This window comes from Protopterus annectens, chromosome 7.part0 (assembly GCF_019279795.1).
Source record: "Protopterus annectens isolate FY-2018-M chromosome 7.part0, PAN1.0, whole genome shotgun sequence".
NCBI classification, from domain to species: domain Eukaryota; kingdom Metazoa; phylum Chordata; order Ceratodontiformes; family Protopteridae; genus Protopterus; species Protopterus annectens.
The window spans coordinates 714513119-714534895 of NC_056739.1; the positions used below are offsets into that span (position 1 = coordinate 714513119).

Consider the following 21777-nt stretch of genomic DNA (forward strand, 5'->3'; position numbering starts at 1 on the left):
TCAGTGGTACTTAAAAAGTCTTTGGTGCCAACATTTCCAGGACCTGGAAACAGTCGTTCCTATCATACCCTGTCTAAAGACAGAGTTCCTTTGGTGGGCAAAAGCATGCTACCACAACAAGGGACTGCCCTTTTCTCAACCCCACGCCGCACAGACCCTAACCACAGATGCATCAGAATATGCCTGGGAAGCACACATGGACGGCAAATGCATTCAGGGCCACTAGAGCCCAAGTCAAATTCATCTGCACATCAACCAAAAAGAGATGGAGATACTAGCTGTGCAGAACGCCCTGACAGCTTTCAGATCCCTACTCTTTCCAGGACAACTGCTAATAAAATCAGACAACACCGCAGTTATATGGTACATCAACAAGAAGGGGGGAACCCACTCCTACCCACTCTGCAGGTTAGCCATGGCCCTGTGGCACACGGCCTTGGACATGCAAGTCCATCTGCAAGCTCAATTCCTGCCAGGCAAACAAAACTCACTGGCAGACGACTTAAGCAGAAATCTCCTAGACCCACACGAGTGGCAATTGGAGCCCAGCACCTTCAACCTTCTGATTCAGAAATGGAGGACCCCAGAGGTGGACCTCTTTGTGTCCCCCTACAACCACCAAGTTAGCAGATTCTGCACCAGAAATTCTCACAGCAGGGCCTGGAAAGTGGATATCCTATCTTTTCAGTGGGTAAATCTCTCAATCTATGCCTTTTCCCCTCTGCCCCTTCTCTCAAAAGTATTATTCAAGATAAGACAGGACAGACCAAGGACAATTCTGATTGCTCCAGACTGGCCACACCAGCACTGGTACCCACTCTTGCGCAGCCTGTCACCGGTGCCACCCTGGCACCTACACCAGAACCCAACTCTGCTCTCTCAGCAGGAGGGACAGATTTTGCATCCACAACTGCAAACCCTAAATCTTGCGGCCTGCCTTATTCCTTGAATTCTCCCCCAGCAACCCTAAGCAAGCACCTGTTCCCTGGTTATAGTAGGGGGAGTTATATTTGATGATATTTGAGGGAAGGTTGAGGGGGAGAGAGGGGTGAAGTTTGAGCTGAATTTATCAGCCAGGACGTTTGCTATGTCCTCTGGTTCAGTATAGGTGGCTCCATTTTAATGAGCTCTGCACACAATTGTGTATTGCCTTTGAGGTTGTGGACAAAACTAAAGAATGATTTGTGGTTGTTCTTAGCCTGGCAGACCAAACTTACCTCAAATTTAGCTTTGGTAGGCTTTATTTTTCCTCTGAGTTTGTTTGATGAGAGTGTTTTTATCCTGCTGGGTGCTGCACCTCCTAATTTTTGCCATGATTTTCTTCCTCCTATTGTACTGCCGATTGACTTTGTGATTCCACCAGGGTGGCTTGTTTTTTGAGTTAGTACTGATGTTCATCATGTTTCACTGCTGCAGTCATTACACATGGGTTATCCTGCCGTCAGGCGATCCCGTAGTCGGCCAGAGTTCCAAAGTCTTGGTCCGGCATCGGTTGCTGTCGCTTCTTCCCTGACATCAGTGCACCAGGGGTATATAAGATGCAGACAATGCCGTTTTCTTCAGTCTCTCTTGCCGCGCAGTGCCCGAAGCAAAAGCAGTTCGCAAGTGCCGGTCAGCCGACTCCTGAGATTTCAAATTCGATTTCAGATCCGAAGTCTTCAATAAACCTAAGTACCCAGTTGGGGAAACTTTTTCTTGCCTCAGACCGATGTCAGTAAAAGTTAATAATTGTATTTCTTGTGGGAAGCAAATACCTCATAAGGATTTTCATTCTTACTGTATTCCATGCCTAGACCCAGATCACGACGTCACTAGTTGTCAGTTTTGTGCTAGATTTAACAAACGCACTATTAAACATCTGTTTGATTTTGCACGCCATTATTTTGGCCGAAGGTTTAATAATACCATGCCGTCGGAGCAACCGACAACCGGAATTCATAAAAAACACAAAGATAAGATTAAGGACAGGCATCCGAGGCCCAAAACTGATGAAGCCTCTTCTAGGCCAGTCGCCAGTTCACCGGTTCTCAGTGAGGTGCTTTTGCAGCCCCTGACACCCGCTACCTCAGAGCCACAGGCCCCGACCGACTCCCACGTGGAGTTGCCTAGGCCTCTGGATACTCAAGGTGTTAGGCCTACGGAGACTAACCCTTCAGATGGGTCCGGAGCTGCTGAGCAGGCTTCTGCTTCTGAGGGTGTTTTCAGACCTTCACAGCTTACCATTGCATCTACAGCCAAGTCTAAAGCAACATTAAAGACAAAGAAGCAAGTACAGCATTCACCTGGACAGGCCTCCATGCCTAAAAAGCAGATACTCAAAATGGCCGAAGACTTAATTACTCTGATCAGGTGTACCCATCACCCTCCTGATAAAAGGCCTAAGTAGGATACAGACTGTGATTCCTCTGACCAGATTTCTATATATTCTGACTCCTCTTCAGACCAGGGATATTCCTTACCCCCCTATGAGGACTCTGATGCTGAAGAATCTATCCCTTCGGCCTCTCCTCCTGAGGATTATTCTTTTGGGGAAACTTTACACACCATGAGGGAGCATTTCCACTGGGAGGGAAAGGATTACTCAGAGTCCAAGAAAAGGCTCAGAGATTTTCTTTTATTGCCTCAGCACAGGCCCCTTGCTATTCCGCCAGTGTTGGATATTGTGGACGATGTGTTCTCTGAATCCAGTTTAAATCCAGATTCATTAGCCCCCGCTCCAGTCAAGCCAGACAGGTACTACAGAGTCCCTGACTCACACAAATTTATTTATAGAAACCGTGCTGCTGACCCAGAAACTATTTCCCAGGATCCCAAAGGGGTAAAGGCTTCCACAGCTAAAAATCCAGTTCCCTCGGACAGGGATTCTAGAGCATTAGACAGATGGGGGAACGAAAGTTTACACCTCAGAAACATTAGCAGTGAGAGCTTTAAACTGCCAGTTTCACATGCTTAAATATCAACAATATTTGCTGTCTCAGTTAAAACAGAAAATGAGTGCAAGTGCAGAACAACCTGATTTTAAGGAAATGCAGGATTTATTGCATGCAGCTGAACAAGTGGGAAAGCATACTTTGCAATGTGGTTTTGATTCATTAGAAGCTTCGTGTAGAGCAGCAGTTACAGGATCTGTGATTCGAAGGCATGCTTGGTTAAAGGAACAAACCTTACCAGATCATGTTAAGGCGAAATTATTAGATGCTCCTTTACAGCAAGATGTTTTATTTGGTGTTAAAGCAGAGGAAGTATTAAAGAAAATGGAGGATAAGGCAGACTCTATGCAAACAGTAAAGGATTTCTTACAGGTACAGCCACCAAGATTTAGCAGAAGTTGGCCTACTAAAAATTGGTCCTTTCCAGTGTCAGACAGGCCACAAAGAGGCAGATACAGACGCTCAAGGATCTTACAGACCACGACAGTGGGGTGATTCAACACCAAAAGGAGGTGAGGACAAGTCACAACCTTACAGGAAACGATCTCCATGACTTTCCCCTTCCAATGCCAAACTCTACCCTGTTGGCAGATCCCTTAGGGGGGAAACTAGCACTTTTTTCACAAAACTGGCAAACAATCACCCATGACAAATGGGTGCTGAATGTTGTGTCTCAAGGTTACAGGTTCCACTTTCACACTTTACCAAGGCTAAAAGGAATGCCAGATCTGCCACAAAATCAATGGGCAGAGGCACAAAAACAAATTTCAGCCCTCATGGACATGACAGCTATTCAAAAAGTACCACAGCAGGAAGAAGGACAAGGTTTTTACTCAAGACTCTTCCTGTTTCCCAGAAAGGACAAAGCCTGGACACCCATTCTAGACCTTTCCACTCTAAATACTTACCTGGATGTTCCGAAATTCAAAATGTTGACACTACAGCAGCTCCTTCCCATGTTGGGCAAGAAAGCTTGGCTTGTTACCTTGGACCTCAAAGAGGCATACCTGCATGTCCCTATCAGACAAAATTGCAGAAGATACCTCACATTCATAGCTGGTTCAATGCACTACCAGTTCTCTGCACTGCCCTTTGGCTTATCTACTGCACCCAGGGTCTTCACAAAGTGCCTGGCACCAGTAATTGCATTTTGCAGACAAAAAGGAATTCAAATTTATCCATACCTGGACGACTGCCTGATTCAAGCAGAGAGCAAGGACATTCTTCTAAAGCATCTGGCGTTTGTAAAAAAAATTAAGTTGCCTAGGGTACACAGTAAATGAAAAGAAGTCAAAACTAGTGCCGTCACAAGAGATAATATTCCTGGGTGCCAGCTTAAATACAATGGCCCAGATGGCTTATCTCATGCCAGACAAACAAGGACAACTGACTCAGTATTTTCAATTGATGGCAACAAAGTCCCAACTCCCTGCAAGAACAATTCTGCAGGCCTTGGGATTCATGGCATCCTGCATACTTCTAATTCCATATGCCAGACTTCATATGAGGTAATTATAATGGTACCTAAAATGTGTTTGGAATCAACACTCTCACAGCTTGGAAACGGTAATACCACTAATTCCCTGCCTGCAATAGGAGTTTCGATGGTGGGCACAGGCATGTCACCTCAACAAGGGTCAGCCTTTCACACTACCCACAGCCAGGCAGACTTTAATAACAGATGCTTCGGATTACGCCTGGGGAGCACACATGGCAGGAAAATGTATTCAGGGCAAATGGACCACAGACCAAATGCATCTTCACATCATTCAAAAAGAGATGTTGTCTGTACAAAATGCCCCAACAGCTTTCAAGGACCTTCTGCATCCAGGACAATTATTATTAAAGACAGACAACACTCTGGCAGATGACCTAAGCAGAAACATCATGGATCCTCACGAGTGGAAATTAAATCCACAAGTTTTCAGCATGATAATGCAAAAATGGGGGTGCCCGGACATAGACCTCTTTGCCTTCCCACTGAACTGCCAACTACAAAAATTCTGCACAAGGACTTATCACACACAAGCATGGAAAGTGGATGCTCTTTCTTTCAGCTGGAAAAGCCTACACGTTTATGCCTTCCCTCCTCTGCCTCTCCTTTCGAAAGTTCAATTAAAAGACCAGAAAAACCACAGATGATTCTGATTGCTCCAGACTGGCCACACCAACATTGGTACCCAATCTTAAAGAACTTGACTCGAGGCCCACCTTGGATTTTGCCTCAAATTCCACACCTTCTGACTCAACAAAACAATCAGATCCTACACAGTCAGCTCAAAACCTTATCCCTGGCTGCATGGCAGATTCATTAGCCAAACAGGCAACACCTCTCTCAAAAGCTGTTATGGATGTCATTTTGGAGGCCAGAAGGCCTAGCACCAGGAAATCTTATTCAGAAAAGTGGAAGAGATTCTGTGCCTGGAATCAGGCTCAAAGCCTTGACCCTCTTGTCCCTAACATACCTCAGATACTACAATATTTAACCGAGATACTGGGCAAAGGACTATCCTTCTCATCTATTAAGATCCATGCTTCTGCCATCTTGGCTCGTTACAACGCAGATCCTCCTATTTACTCTCATCCATTGCTAAAGCAGTACCTCAGAGGGGCAAAAAACATAAGACCTCCCCGGAGTGCACCAACACCTACTTGAGACCTCAATTTTGTCTTGGAAAAGCTCACTTTACCTCCTTTTGAGCCAGCCAATGCAGCAGAAGTAAAATGTATATCCTGGAAAACTGCCCTGCTACTGGCAATAACCTCAGCACGAAGAGTCTCAGAACTACAGGCACTAATGGCAGTGGAGCCCTTCATAATTTTTCACCAAGACAGGGTTTCCTTAAGAACAAACCCTTCATTTATGCCTAAGGTGTTATCCAGTGTGGCTCTCAACCAAACTATTCACTTGCCAACATTTTATCCAAACCCCCAGAATAAAGGGGAGAGAATTCTACATTCCTTGGACATACACAGACAATTACGCTTCTACTTGGACAAAACAAAAGCTTTCAGGAAAACTGAGCAATTGTTTGTATCCTATGCTCCAAGATCACAGGGAAAGGCTATTTCAAAGCAGACCATTTCAAAGTGGATAGGACACTGTATCCGGTTCTGCTACACACAGCATGGGAAGCCTGTACCATCAAACATTAGACCACATTCCACCAGGGCAACTGCAACTTCTACTGCCTATCTTAGAGGTGTACCTACCAAGGACATTTTGGAAGCTGCAACTTGGAGTTCAGTGCACACCTTTACCAAGCATTGCCACTTGCCTCTTTACTCCAGATCCAGAGCTGGCTTTGCCACTGCAGTGCTGCAGAGCCTCATAGCCACACCAAATCCTCTCTAGAACCAGCCACCCTGACTCAGCTTTGGGATTCTTCCCAAGTGTAATGACTGCAGCAGTGAAACACGATTAACATAGTACAGTTTTGTACCTACCATAAATGTAGATGTTCGAGTGTCTTCACTGCTGCAGTCCTGGTTACCCACCCACCTTCCCCTCTTTCTTAGCTGGGCCTTATCTATATCTTTCTACACTATACTTTTTATGTGGTGTATTTGCTGGCTACTAAAGGTTATGTTTTTACCTTATGTATGTTTTGTAAGCAATATGTATTCCCTATCCTTTTCGGGGCACCTGACATCTGTGGCAAGAAAAACTGAAGAAAATGGCGTCAGCTGCTTCTTATATACCCCTTGCTCAGTGATGTCAGGGAAGAAGCGACAGCAACCGACGCCGGACCAAGACTTTGGAACTCTGGCCGACTGCGGGACTGCCTGATGGCAGGATAACCCAGGTGTAATGACTGCAGCAGTGAAGACACTCTAACATCTACATTTATGGTAGGTACAAAACTGTACATACGTCTTCCTGGTGGGTACAGCTGCCTCTATATAGCGATTAACATGCTTGTACAGGGTTTCTGTGAACAGTTCTGCATAGGCAACAGTGTTCTCAAGGTTTATGGGGGCTTGAAATTTTGCCAGGCTCTCACTTAATAGCAGGAGGTTAGCCTTAGAATAATTCCTGAATATTTCAGGTTTAGCTGGGGATCCAGGTTTTATTTTTACTTCAAAGGAGACCATTTTATGGTCTGACTGTGTGAGGGAAGGCATTACAGTAGGGGGTGTGCAGCACTCTCCCATATTAATGAGTACCAGATCCAGAATGGTTGCATCCCTGGTTGGTGTATTGGCTATCTTGTCCAGGGAGTTTGTTTACAAAATCCAGGAATCTCTGTGCATATACGTTTGGTGGGGTAATTAAAGTAATTCATGAATATGGTATTGGTTTGGATGGTTAGTGTTTCTAGTAAGTTTAAGTACATGCTATGGGTTTCCTGGTTCATAGAGCGGGACCTGTAGCTTGCAGGGAAGTGGTTTTGGATTTTGCCTGTGGTGATTTGAACATGGAGCAGCTGAAGTGCATTGTCCTGTTTGACCAGCCTTGAAGTATAGTTATATATGATGTAATTGGAGACAGCTCCACCTTTAGTCCTTACCTGTGAAGTAGCTGGCCTAAATGTCTGGAAGGCATTATAACCCATCACTGTTGGTGTGCTCTTCGCGGCTTTAAACCATGTTTCAGTGACCGCACAGACAAAAGCATTCTTTAGGGTAGAGAGAGCTTCTAGGGAGTGGAGTTTTTTGTTTAGACTTCTATCATTGAGCAGTAATACCTTTAGGGTTTTATTGGTTTTGATTTGCAATGTCGGAAGTACTTATAGTTTGGCATTGCCTAAAAAAGGCAGTATGGGGGAAGACCATGTTTTAGCTAATATTCGAACGCTTAGAGGGGAGAGGTGGAGACCATCCCTGGCAAAGCAGAATGGTCTGTTGACCATCTCCTTCCATGCTGACAAATGTTGCACCCTCTTAGAATGACACCAGAAACTAAGCCAACTGTTAAAGTCTTATCTTTTGTTGATATTGTGGCATCATCATTGGAGAAAGTAAAAATGCTGCTCGGTGCTAGGCTCATACCAGCCTGAGACACATTCCGAGAGCTCCCTGGTGTCTCTCTTCATATAGTCTAGGGAGGTACATCTCAGGTCATTTACTCCCATGTGGACTATGACTGAGTCATATTGGTAATTGTGGTCCAGTGACCTGAATGCCTGCATAATGTGGCGGATCCTGGCACAGATAGCAACTAATCTTTGCTCTCTTTGTTGCTATACTCCCTACTGTGACTAACTTGCTCACAAGTCAACTGTATAAAGCAAAAAATGCAACCCCTACTAACAGTGTTCACCATTATGTAATGCCTCAAGCTAAAACTGTAAAGGATGTGTTCAGTCTATATAAATGTTAAATCTTAAGCTTCAGTGCTATGTTACTAGTCAGTGTTAAGTTTGGTACTATGTAAATTTGAATGCTTCTGTATGCACCTTATATTTTGCTTAAAATTTAACTGTGGAGCTTTTCTCCCCGGGTCTCTGCTGAAAATGGACATGCATCCAGTCAGACTTTCCCAGTCAACAAATGTCAAATAATAAAATAAATAAACTGACCGTGACTTTCTCTTTACTCAGCCTGGTGAGAGAGACATCAGTGTTCCTCACAATGGAGTCTCCAATGACTAGAATGTTGGATTGTGTGGTGGCTTGCCTTATGGGCTTAGAAGTAAATGCTCTGTGAGATGTAGCTGTATGTGTTGATGTGGGTGTTTTGAAAGAGTGCATTTCGGGCTGCTGAGGGTATTTGTTATGTGTATTTTGTCTAGGAGGTTTTTGTGGTTTAGGAAGGTTACATTTAAGTGCCTCAGCATATGCGGAGTCGATATGTCTGCTTTGAATTGTGCCTGATGGGTACAGCGTGTGGACTCCTGATAACCTTATTGACATTAGGAGTACTTTTATGTGAGAGCTTTGCCTCCGGTGACATTGTGTAAATACATCTCTCGCATACCATATTAATTTGTTTGAGAATTAACTGGTTGTTAGTAAACATGAGGCAATTTCTACATTGCCTCAGGATGCCCATATCCAGCAAGCTGGTAACAGAGATGGTAGGGAAGTTCATATCCATGGCAACAGACCCTTTTTATTGAATAGATAGTTGGAGTGAGAATATCAATCACTGTCAGGCATATCTGGTTTGCAGCTGTGGGGACAGGGGTTCCTATTATATAATTGAAGACTCAGTCCTTCGAATGTGTCTTGATCGAACTTGAAAGCACGAAATGGCATACAATTGATTTCTTTCCCAGGGAAAGAAATCGCTTGGCTACCTCCGTTACTTTGACGTTTTTCTCACTGTAGTGCAATCTCGGAGTTGGTATATTTAATAGGGGGGAGGGGCCCCACTTTATGTAATATTTTGAAGGGTTTTTTTTTGTGGAACAGCGATTTTTTTCTCTGGGAAAAAATCACTGTTCCGAGTCTTCGCCATTGTAAGCTTTCACTTACATGGGGTCGATAAATCAGCGTTTGCTTTTTTAAGCGTTCACTGATTTAATATAGACCTGGGGACAGTGCTTGCCACTGCAAACTGTTGTCCTGTGTAAAACTAGTTACTGGAGAGATTTCAGTTGTGCTTTTATAGGAAAAATGTCACTCGGGGTGTCCGAGTCTATACAGAGCACTGCCAAACACTTGAGGGGAAACTAATACGTAGACCCTGATAATTTAAGAATGAAGTATTTAGGCGTATATTCTGAAGTTAAAAACAAATCAGGCTGTACTTAGTGAAAACAAAGAATTAGCTTGTCAAGAATGATGAAAGGAGGATAGTCACATGAATGGCTACTACTAATGCTGGTCGCAACACATTTTCACTCTGTTGGGATACAATGCTCCTTTGCTTCTTCTTACACCAGAAGCAAAATGTTAGCACCAATCCCAAAATGAGAAGCAGGCCACAGCCTGTTTAGTGATCCACAGTCTTGTCCCAAATGATGCAAGGGTCTGTAGGATTTGTAGTCTTTTCCTGGTAGATGCCTTGAATAGCAGCCAGACCAATGAGGAACGTTAAGCACAGACACACACTCTCCAACCAGAAACAGTCAGGAATCAATGCACTCTGCTCATTTCTCTCTCCAGGATCAGAATATAAGCACAGATTCCAAGCTGTCACCTATAAAGCAGTTATATCAGCAGTCTTCAGAAAATAATGTCCCTGTACTCCTTCTCTCACCAGCAGAAAATAGAAGCACTAATTCCATGATGACTACTGAAAGGCAGAATGTGGGCTCTCCAATAACTGGTGGTCTTACAATAGATGTTTAAAGGTAAGATGAAAAAAATGGTATATCCTAAACACTGCAGTGTACACTAAACAGTTAGACATGAAAGTAGGTAGCTTAAGTTTTAGCTGTCTAAGTGGAGAGCCACTGTTTTCAAAAGAGGAAGATAAGACTGAAAGGGGGTGGGCACTTTTGTATTCTAGTATTATGGGATGGCCAATAGATTTAAATAGTTGAAGGGGAGTGATTTCACAAAAAGATAGTTTTGTGCTTACACCAGCCAGTGAAGGAGAGAGGGAAGGAGGTATATGCTCAAATTAACATAAATGGCAGGCAAATAGAAAGTCAGTGGTGTTTAAGAACACAACAGTAACAGGGTGAGAGGTAACAGAGTGAAAGGGTGGGAAAGATTCTGTCTGACTCACAAGAAACAAAGCTGTGGTCTCTTTTCAAGTTTTAATATGCAATTAAAAGCAGAATACAAAAGAAACAGTGTAAAGAAAACAGATCATAGTATACAAAGTAGAAAAAGGCAGTAAAGTAATACAAAGTACAAGAAATCAAAAGCAAACTAATCTTTCTCTCACAGCAAGCTGTGACAGAGTCTGGGTGAGCTTTTCCAGCAGAATGTTCTGAGGATGTCCTTCGGGTGTTGCAGGAGGCCAGAAAACCCACTACTAGGAATTATGTAAATGAGCTGTAAATTGCTATTAGGCTAAGTGCCCTTGTGGGCAATTTTAAGCCTACTCCACTACCCCATGTGAGAATCAAACCCTGTACTTTGTATATGTAAGGTAAGCACCATAACCACTATGCCAAGTGACTTAAAGGAAGAGATTTTCTATTTTCTGTTTCATGCATGACATGGATCCTTTGTCTGTTGGGGAAGTTACTATGATTCATTCTTATTTGTGTGAGTTGCTTAATTTGGGTTGGCACATTTGTATGTTGGCTCATTTGTCAGCCATTTCTGCTTGTCTGTCTGTGAATCCACATTTGGCTTCTAATTTTGAAGTCAAATTTTTTTTAAAAGGCATCCTTCATATTTGGCCTTCAAATAAATATATTCCTCCTCCTTGGGACCTTCATTTTGTTCTTCAGAAATTGACCCAGCCTCCTTTTGAGCCTGCACTTTCTTCCCTACAGCAGGTGTCTCTTACTTCTGCCAAGAGGATCTCTGAACTTAAAGCACTTGTGTCGATTCCACTTTTTTTTTTCTCTCACAAGGACCGGGTGTCTCTTCATAACAATCCCCTTTTTATGCTCAAGGTGGTTAATGTTTTCCTTTCTCCACAGAATTTTAGTGAGAGGGTTCCTCACGCCATGGATTTACACAGACAGTTGAGATATTACTGTGGCAAGGCAAAACTTCAGGAAATCTGAGCAGCTTTGTGTTTGCTTTCATGCCAGGAAGTTGGGTTTGGCAGTACCTAATCAAACCATCTCCTGGATTTCTAAGGGCCATTTCTTTTTGCTATTCTTTTCATGAGAAGCACCTTTCCTCTTCTTTTGTGCTCACTCTATCAGGGCATTGGCCTCTTCTGGTGCTTTATTGAAAGGGTCTGGATACTAGATCCATCTTGGAAACTGCTACTTGGCCTTCTGCTCACACATTCACCAAGCATTACAAGTTGGACGCCATCTGTTGTCCCAGGGCCATCCTTCATGTGTTTTTTGAGGTCTCTTCTGTGGCTATCTCCTCTCATACTTTACAGTGGTTTTTGTACTCTTCCAAATGTAAAGACTATTATGACAGCGCAGTTGTGTAATATATTATCATGACAGTAGATCTCTTGCTTCTAAGCGTGCAGTGTTCTCCGCCTCCCTCCTACCCCTGTTATTTTCTGTTTTCTTTCTGGCCAAGGGGTTTTCTCTTCCCCCTTCTCCCTCCCTTGATTTACATGTTATTTCTTTGCTCTGGGTTTGCTATAGTTCTTCTGGGGCACTTTAGTTCTGAAGATTAGGCACTTATCTGTCACATGTGTACCTTACACCTTGCACATGAAAACAAAAGGAAAAGCTTTTCTTTGAATTAATCCATTGTATTTCTGTAGGTATTTTCCAGGCAGACAGCTAAACAGAATAGAATGTGCACATTGTCATAATTGAGCAATGAAAACATGAAGTAGTCCTCCTTTGAACTTTAAGTCATCTGATTTATTCAAAGTAATGAGTACTTTTGTGTATCAGGCTTCATCTGATAGTGTTTCTTCCTGAAAAAGCATTACAATTGTAGTTGTTTAAATAACCCTAAACAAGAGGGTGTGGTGGAAAAATGGCTCTTATAATTGAGAGATAAGGCTGTGGTTCCAGATTTGGCTTATAGGTTGGTCTGCTGTTTGGATGGGGAGGTTAAATCCCTAATTAGAACAAGATTTATGGATTGGCTAATAGTCTGAGTAGGGGACTTAGTCTCCATCCAAATTAGCTGGCTCGACTATTAGTCAATCCACAACTCTTATTCTAATTATGGACTTGACCTCCCCTGCAATCAACTTGCCCAAATATTAGCCAATCCATGACTCTTATTCTCTCCTTGGCAGGGTATCCTACGAGTAAAGAATACTGCAGCAGCAAGAAATAGGACAATCTTAGTCATCTGCAATTATGTTAGACAGTCACAAAGCCTTTTTTAGTTATGAACGTAAACTGAAAAAAGTACAACCATCCTCATATGCAAAAGTATGGAAAAACTTATGACAAACTAATCAGTAACGACATAGGGGAGCTCCAAACACGACCTGTCTCGGTTTGGATTCATCAAGGGCACCTCATTCTTACTCAGCTTGGTGGACTTTTTTGAAAAGATCACCAAGGCAATGGATGAAAGTAAAAGTGTACATACCGCATACCTCGACCTGGCCAAAGCTTTGACAGTCCCCCATCGTTCGCCATATTAGAAAAGTTAAGTAAACTGGGAATAAACAGATAGGATGCAGGAAATTAAAATGGGGGAGGTTTTCCCTATAAAGAGACCAGTCACCTGTGGAGTCTGCCAGGGTTCTGTGCTGGAACCTCTTCTGTTGACATTTACTTCTCTGAAGTAAAATTCAGTACAAAAGGGTTCTGGCTGACTTAGTTTGCAGAAGATTGCAAGCTAGGAACAGTCAGCAAATCCCCAAATGACTTGGCCATTCTGCAGAAAGTTTTGTCCCAAATAAACATGATGTCACAGTCATGAAACTGAATGCCAAAAACTGGATAATTGTATCCTTTTGGTAGTCTCCTACCACAGGGTACTACCACATTGCCAGTACACTTCTACCCAGTTGTTAGGGATTACTTGTGTGGTCAGTGACCTAACTTTAAACCAACATGTGTCCATTGTCATAAGAAAGTTCTTCTATATTGCACAGATTACAAGTAAAAGGAATTGTGTTTATGTCTAGGGATGTCGTTGTCCCCCTGTACTCAGTTTTCATTAGGCCAATCATTGAGTGTAATGCTCCCTTTGGCATGTATCTATCTGGATACATGCAACACGTGGAACTTCTACAGGGATACTTTACTAAAAGGATGCAAGGCCCAAATAGTGTGTCCTGTGTGGACTGACGCAAAGCCCTGTTACTATACTGTGTATCCTACAGACTGCTAATAGGTGACCTGTGTCTAGCATGCAAGGCATCCTCCGACCCAGAACTGATGAGATTACTGCATATCAGCAAGTCAAATGAAATTCACAATTCTCTGTCTAGGAATCTAAAACTGTTCTGCAAAATCAACAGAACCGTTTGGAGGGGCAAGCATGTCTTGCAGGGGATACCACTGCTTTGGAACAGGCTCCCCATCCATGCAAAACAAAGCTCATCCCTGTCCATTTTCAAGAGCAACTCAGTCTATGGAAGAGAAACAGAAAAACAGCCCCAGGACTGACACTTGTGCAAGTAATGGATAGAGGCAGCTACTAAATGCTTTCTCCCATACATGGGTCCCCTCAAATTATCTGTAGTATGATCTCAGTTATTCTTATTAGGGGTTATATATAATCAACCATGTGATAGACAAGGCCAGTTGAACACCAAATTTAAGGTTAATTCGAGCACCAAAAGGTAAACTGGCTATCCGTAAAGTGGCCAAGCAAGGGCAGCTAGCCTAGTTCTTACTTATGAACTAGACTCCTTCCCCTTGTCCAAGACATCTGTCTAGATGCAAGTTAAAGGTGGAAGCAGCCCATGGCATTTTCAGTTCTTTACTACATCACAAAGCAGTCAGTCCAGTTGTCCCTGTGTCCCTTACAGAAGGTTTCCCGATAACACATTCCTGAAAGGGATCCTAATTGTTTATTTGGTTTCTATTTTTTTTTTTTTAATTGCTTGTATTTTATCTTAAGTATAGTATGTGCTATTGCCTTTTATAATTATTTATTTTGGCTGAGTTTTCTGTGAATCTTGGCATCACTACAAAATAAATCATTAAAATGTGTTCTGTGCATGATGAATTCTGATTAGGGGCTATCACCTTCAGCGCAAGACAAATAAACTTGGGGTCTGTGAACTAGTGTATTTTGTTTGGAAGAACATGAGGTCTCCTGTGATGAGCAGTGAGCATGTTTTAGCAAAAAAAGATCTTTCATTGGGATTTTGATCTCCTTACCTTCCTTAAGTACAGGAAACTTTTAGCATCGTCAGAAAGGGTGCCTACCCTCTTCAGCAATGAAAACTTCTTCTAATGCATTATCTGGGAAATTAAAAAAAAAATACTGATTAAGGTACATACTAGGAGGAAATTAAGAAACTTTAGCAAATTCACCAGTCTGACTCAGACTTGATGGTATAATTCCTGGTGAGGCATTGCCTAGTCTACCCCTGGCCCTTCTGCCTTTGACCATTGTATGTCCACTTGCCATAGCCCTTCCAGAGGCAAATAGTGGAATATTGTATTTCCCCCACCCAGTACTTCCTAGATATTAGAGATACCCAGGCCAGATGCCAGTTCCCAGGTACCTGTAACAGACTATTTTTTTTCCTGCTTCACAGTAGTGATCCCATCAGGATATCCTGACTGTCTTGGTACAGGAGGCATCAAGGGGTCCAGCCCAAATGCTTGTGCAGGCAAATGCGCTCATGCCCTTTCATAGCACAGTTGGATATTGAGGGTTGGACTTCCAGCTTGCAAGTGCCTACTCTGCTCTGCACCCTGTCTTAATTGTAGGATGCTTGCTGAAGTGTATATGACTGCTTGACACAAGCTTTCAACCTTCAAGCCCAGCCACCAATATCCGGAATTGCTTCCCTTTCCTGGATTTGTCAGGTTGTAGTGCGGCTGAGAAGAGTTTAATCCCTTTTTCTGTCTCCTCAGGGATACAAGGTTTTTCTTCAGGGCTTTCTCAATGGGATGTTTCTTTCCAACTTCAACTTTAAGAGATCATTTCGGGTGGTAGATCCAAGGGAAGTCTTATTAACACATAAATGATATCTTGATATCTTAGGGTTGGAAGATGCAAGTTACACAGGCATTTCATCCTGTGACACAGACACCCCAGGTTGGTATAATCATTAAGGTGTTAACCTCACACTCACAAGGTACATGGTTTGATTTTCACATTTGGAAGGGAAATTGGCTAGGCTTAAATGGCCCAGAAGGGCAGATAGCTTAGTACTTGCCTATAAACACCCATATTCTTTCTCCCCAAGAAACAAAATGTGTTTTACATGTTTCGGAGGCCCGGTAAGAAGTCCATTTGCTGACCTGGCTATAGCATCCTTTAATTCCTCTAAGGGCTGTAATTTGGCTCTGTCTCACAGCACTCCCTTCAGTAATAAAGATAGACTGGTGTTGGAGTGTATGTGTAAGAATTTGTACACACTTTGTGCTTTAGCCATCAGGAGTGCTTAATTTGTCATGGTGTGTGATTAAGTACTAGGGAAATTTTGTCTGGCAAGAGAGCAGGTATAGCAAGCAAAAACCTGCTTACGCACCACGAGTGCATGTAAATTGACCTGTACTGCATTCAGGGTTGAGAAACGTGCTTTTAAATATGGCTGTGATGCTCTTGACACAGTACAGGGGCAGCCATAGGGACACTGGTCCATAGAATAGTTTGAGGGATGCTGTCCCTTTCAGAGTATATTAAGGGGTATTGAGGTGTTGAATGCCCCTCCAGGTGAGAGGATTTTTTTTGTTAATCCTGCCCTTTAAGAAAGTTGCAAAAGGAGAAAATTATGGAGTCAGTAAAATGGAGTTTGCTTCTGCCTGTACGTGGGTACAGCAGAAGTTGCCCCACCAAGTAATGGCCTTTTGACAGTAAGGCAGCCTGTAGTAGTTCTTTTAAGTGAAACAAGGAGTTTGGATAGAAGCAAACGTGGAGAAATGGTAGAAGCCAGGGCAGACTGTCGGTAGTGGGAGGATGAAACGGCAATTAGTAACTGTGCAAACTTTTTCCTTCCTCCCTCTTTTCCATATCCTGATTAGGAGGCTTTCCTCTATCAAAAGAAACTTTTTCTGGCTTGCATTGGATACAGAGGTAAGGGAGAGTGTATTAAGCAGGTTGCAAAATAGAATTCAGATCTTTATTTATTTTTTTTTTTATTTATTTTTTCCCTTTTCTTAGGAATGCCTCCCATCCGATTGAATCAAACAGAGCTGGCACAACATCTTTTGGCTTTACTCTTGCTGTTCAGAGCTATAGAGGAACAGGGAATTGGGGTTATTTCTTTTTCCACACCTTTGCTAGTTCCAAGCAAAAAAGTTTGAAAGGCTGTTAACAGCTGTCCAGACGGTGTACACGTTTGAAACTATCCAAATTCAGAATGCCAAGTGTTCAGGTCCACTTCCCCTTAGTCACACTAGATACACTGTTGAACACATTGTATTTTTTATGTATCCTTCTTCACAAGGGCTGCAGTATTTTTTACATTTCAGGATGGGACAGGAAGACTTTTAGTTCATCTTATTGATATTCTGTATTTGTTCACCATAAGGTGATTGAGGTTCATAACTACTCACTCCAAGGTGATTGTATATTGCAAGCACCCACCTTGAAGGAAATGCAGAGGGTTCTAGAATGCTCTTTATTGGAGAATCAACTGTGAAAGCTCTAGGAATTTGCTAGAATCCTGGCTAACACCAGTAGAATTCAGGCTAACACTAGGGACTTTGAACATCTTTCACTGGGCTCTCCAGAACACAAAGCAAAGCAAAGCAAAAGAAATGGCCTGTGTCCTAAGGTAAGGCCCTCCAATTGGAGCTCTTTGTTGTCAGCATAGCCTAGAGGACAGATGTGAATGTCAGAACATATGTAAAGGCCGTAGGTTGCATGTCAGCATCTATTCTGTGGTAACAATTGCAAATCTCCAAATGAGGAAAATATAGTGATACTTTGGAAATCTCTCGTATTAGCACAGTTGCCACTTGGAAAAAACATTTGCCTTAATCTCAGGAAAGTAGTTCTTAATCCCAGCAGATGTGGACCAATCTGGGAAGGCCCTTTATAATGCCAAACAGTACACAGATTTTGAGGAAATTCCTCAGTCCTAACTTTAGGGATGTCACACTGCCCTTCTGAATGTACAGGGCAAACTGTATGCAAATTAGGTTATTAATTAATATGATTATTGAATAATCAGTATTGTATAAATAAACGATGTAGAATGATAGACTGTATTCTGAAGTTAGTCGGTTGATGAAACCTAGGTCAACAACAATAAATAAAGCATGTTTCGTAAAGGTGGGTTACGAGTTTTGCTTAGCTGTTTTTTTTAGGGTGGTATTTTTACCAATTTGACTTGTTCTCCTGTGGATATCTGTTCATCTCCTTATTGGCATTGTATCGGCCTCATCTTGCTTTTGTACTACAAACTGTATGCATCCTTGTTGCGCAAACACATCATTCTAAAAGAGATGAAGGCATTGATGCTGGTCTTACAGACATTCACAGCATTATGGCAACCAGGTATGCTAAGCATGATGATACTTCTGCTGTGTGGTACATAAATAGGTAAATCTACAATTGGAAGGATGACATTGCCTGGGGTATAATGCATTTATGACTTGCATACTGTCCACAGGTCAATCTGTAAAGACATGAGCCTAATTTGCTCCTTTGTGGGTGCCAAATTTAGACCTTTGCAGGTACCAGGCAGGTCCTGTGATTGGTATAGTAAATGCAATTTCATTTCCTCCTATGTAGTAAATATACAAAGTTCCACCCTTGGCAGACTTAAAAAAATATTTCTTAAATTTTGTTTGCCACCTTGTATTTGATAATTGATGTTTGAACATAATCACCATATTACTTCTTTCACTTTTTTATTAAATGACCTTTCCACAGTTATGAGTTTCATAATTACACTGATTTTTATGAAGACATTGCTTTTCTGGAGTCTGCATATCCTGCCAGTGTCCTGGGTTTTCATTGTTTCCTCTCCCATCTCAAGTTCATTCAGTGCATGAACTGGGGGAATCTTTCAAATTTCCCATAGGGTGGGTGGATGGGTAGGTGTGACCTGTGATAAACAGGGGTTCTTTGTAGGGTTAGTTTTCTGCTTTAATGAGGTCTGCTGCATCTTCCCATGATAATAAAATGAAAAAAAAGAGTAGACATTAGAAAATGAATAATTTGACATTTGACAGTGAAGGTAGGGAGGATCGAAGGATAAGAGTGCCAATATAGCTAGTACACATCTTTTCTTGAGATGGTACAAGCACGTTGGGGGGGGGGGGCTTATGGGAAAATGTACCTCTGTAGCAATGTAACACTATCCCAGGAAATATCAATCTCCCCTCCAGCTGCTAGATTTGAGTTTGTCTGGTGTGGCTACTCAGGTTTGCTATACCCGATGAATGAGAAGAAGCCCTGGGAGGAGCTCATGGGGAGCTATAGATTCTTCATAAAAACATTCCCAGTTGAAATAACTGTTTGTGCATCTACCTAGGTTTTGTGATGCACTGTTTCATTGACTTTTCCTAAAGATGGTGGTGCAGTTGTATATTGTAGTTGTTGTAACAGATCTTCAAGGGGAGGTTACTGTTCCATTTAAGCTACTATCTTTCCATCCTTCTGTTGCTAATTTTCCAGAACATCATATGTTTTTGTAATTAATTTGAAAGCAGAAACAAGTTAGTTGTTGTGTATGGGATATATAGCTTTAACTGATGATGTAGCTACAAAAAAAAAATGTGCGCTGTGATACCCTTTCCTTCCAGAAAGTGCACTCTGAAGACTATAGAGGTTAGTAATGTCAGCATTCTTTCTGTTGTTTACCTACCATTGTGGCAAACTCTGAGACATCTGTGTGCACCAGAATTTGGATAAATATGCAGCATATTGTGTAGGAGAAGTCACAAACATTTGTATGTGTCAGACGTCCACATCATCCAAAACAGTTGGGCAGTAAAAATTGTTGCAGCCAGTACATTTAAGAAGACAGATTGCGGACTGCAGTAGTTTGTTCCAGAGACTCTTGAAGTCTTGTCGCCAAGAAAGTCATAAGTCCATCAAGGACTGTCTCAAAAGGAAGTTTGGATACAACAGCCCTGTTAATTTCTCCAGTTATGAGAAATGGCTAAAGGAACCAGATAGACAGTTCAAGAGTTGCTGATAACACTAAGAGACTGAAAAATTAATTTAGCAAAATGTTTTAAGTATTTACAAAAGCACTGTTTTGATGTAAAAGGCTCATGATATTCTTAATATGTGTAATGTACGATTATGTATTGCATGTATTAGTTTTTTTATATATGCACATGTATTTCTCAACTAAAAAGGGGGATGTGGATATGAGAAAAATACCTTAAATTGCTGCGTTATTTGCAGAAAGCTGCCAATCATGTAATACATTTTTCTAATTGACAAGTCCTAGGGATTAGTGACATCACACTATCTTTGTTGTTCAGTTGTCATGCCATAACCACAGATGATGCATTGCTAATATTACTACTACTATAGTTCAGAAGTAGCTACTATTTTACTTGTTAGTAAGTTTTCTTATTTACATGATGGAAATGGTTTTCTTATTCATAAAAAGTAATACAGGTCTTACTGTTTAGCAGTTTTTGTTATGGACAGCTGAACGTATTTTAATGCTCTGTAGTAATTTTAACTGTTATCTCACTTTGTAGTGCGAGTCTTGTTTATGTTTAGAACAGTTTGATCAAGTAGGACAACTCACATAAACTGTTCCCTTTCTTTAAAGTGGTACAGTTCTGGAGTAGGAATGTTTAAGTAGTAACTGGAGGGGCAAGTGCCACTGACCCACCTACAGAATCCCTGGGTTGTACCACTTCATGGAGAGCAGTTTCAACAAGATGACCTGTTCAGTGAAATCTGTTTTGATGATATGGACTGATTCAGTTGTGGTATATATAAGGAACAAAACATTTCTTTACACTAACAGACTTCCTTACAATTCTGTTAGTTATTACGGTGTTCATCGTGTTTCACTGCTGCAGTCATTACACTTGGGTTATCCTGCCGTCAGCCGGTCCCGCAGTCGGCCAGAGTTCCAAAGTCTTGATCCGGCGTTGGTTGCTGTCGCCTCCTCCCTGACGTCAGTGCGTCAGGGGTATATAAGAAGCAGCTGACGCCATTTTCTTCAGTCTTTCTTGCCGCGCGGTGCCCGAAGCAAAAGTAGTTTGCAAGTGCCGGTCGGCCGACTCCTGAGATATCTATTTCGAATTTCAGAACCGAAGTCTTCAATAAAGCTAAGTACCCCGTTGGGAAAACTTTTTCTTGCCTCAGACCGATGTCAGTAAAAGTTAATTGTATTTCTTGTGGGAAGCAAATACCTCATAAGGATTTTCATTCTTACTGTATTCCATGCCTAAGCCCAGATCACAACGTCACTAGTTGCCGGTTTTGTGCTAGATTTAACAAACGCACTATTAAACGTCGGTTTGATTTTGCTCGCCATGACTTTGGCCGAAGGTTTAATTATATCATGCCGTCAGAACAACCGACTACCGGATTTCACAAAAAACGCAAAGATAAGGACAGGCATCTGAGGCCCAAAACTGACAAAGCCTCCTCTAGGCCAATCGCCGGTTCTCAGTGAGGCGCTTTCGCAGCCTCTGACACCCGCTACCTCAGAGCCGCAGGCCACGACCGACTCCCACGTGGAGTTGCCAAGGCCTGTGGATACTCAAGGTGTTGGGCCTATGGAGACTAACCCTTCAGATGGGTCCGGAGCCGCTGAGCAGGCATCGGCTTCTGAGGGCGTTTTCAGACCTTCATAACTTACCATTGCATCTACAGCCAAGTCTAAAACTGCATTAAAGACAAAGAAGCAAGTACAGTATTCACCTGGACAGGCCTCCATGCCTAAAAAGAAGATGCTCAAAATGGCCGAAGACTTAATTACTCTGATCAGGGGTTCCCATCCCCCTCCTGATAAAAGGCCTAGGCAGGATACAGACTGATTCCTCTGACCAGGTTTCAGTATATTCTGATTCCTCTTTTCTGATTCCTCTTCAGACCAGGGATATTCTTTACCCCCCTATGAGGACTCTGATGCTGAAGAATCAATTCCTTCAGCCTCTCCTCCTGAGCATTACTCTTTTGGGGAAACTTTACATACCATGAGGGAGCATTTCCATTGGGAGGGCCAGGATTGCTCAGAATCCAAGAAAAGGCTCAGAGACTTTCTTTTATTACCTCAGCACAGGCCCCTTGCTATTCCGCCAGTGTTAGATATTGTGGACAATGTGTTCTCTGAA

General features: G+C 42.3%; 1 protein-coding gene across 1 annotated transcript in view; it reads left to right on the forward strand.

Moving 5' to 3' along the window:
- LOC122806648 (paired amphipathic helix protein Sin3a-like) overlaps window positions 1-21777 on the forward strand; it is a 1265677-nt gene that overhangs the window by 880895 nt on the left and 363005 nt on the right. The window lies entirely within an intron of this gene.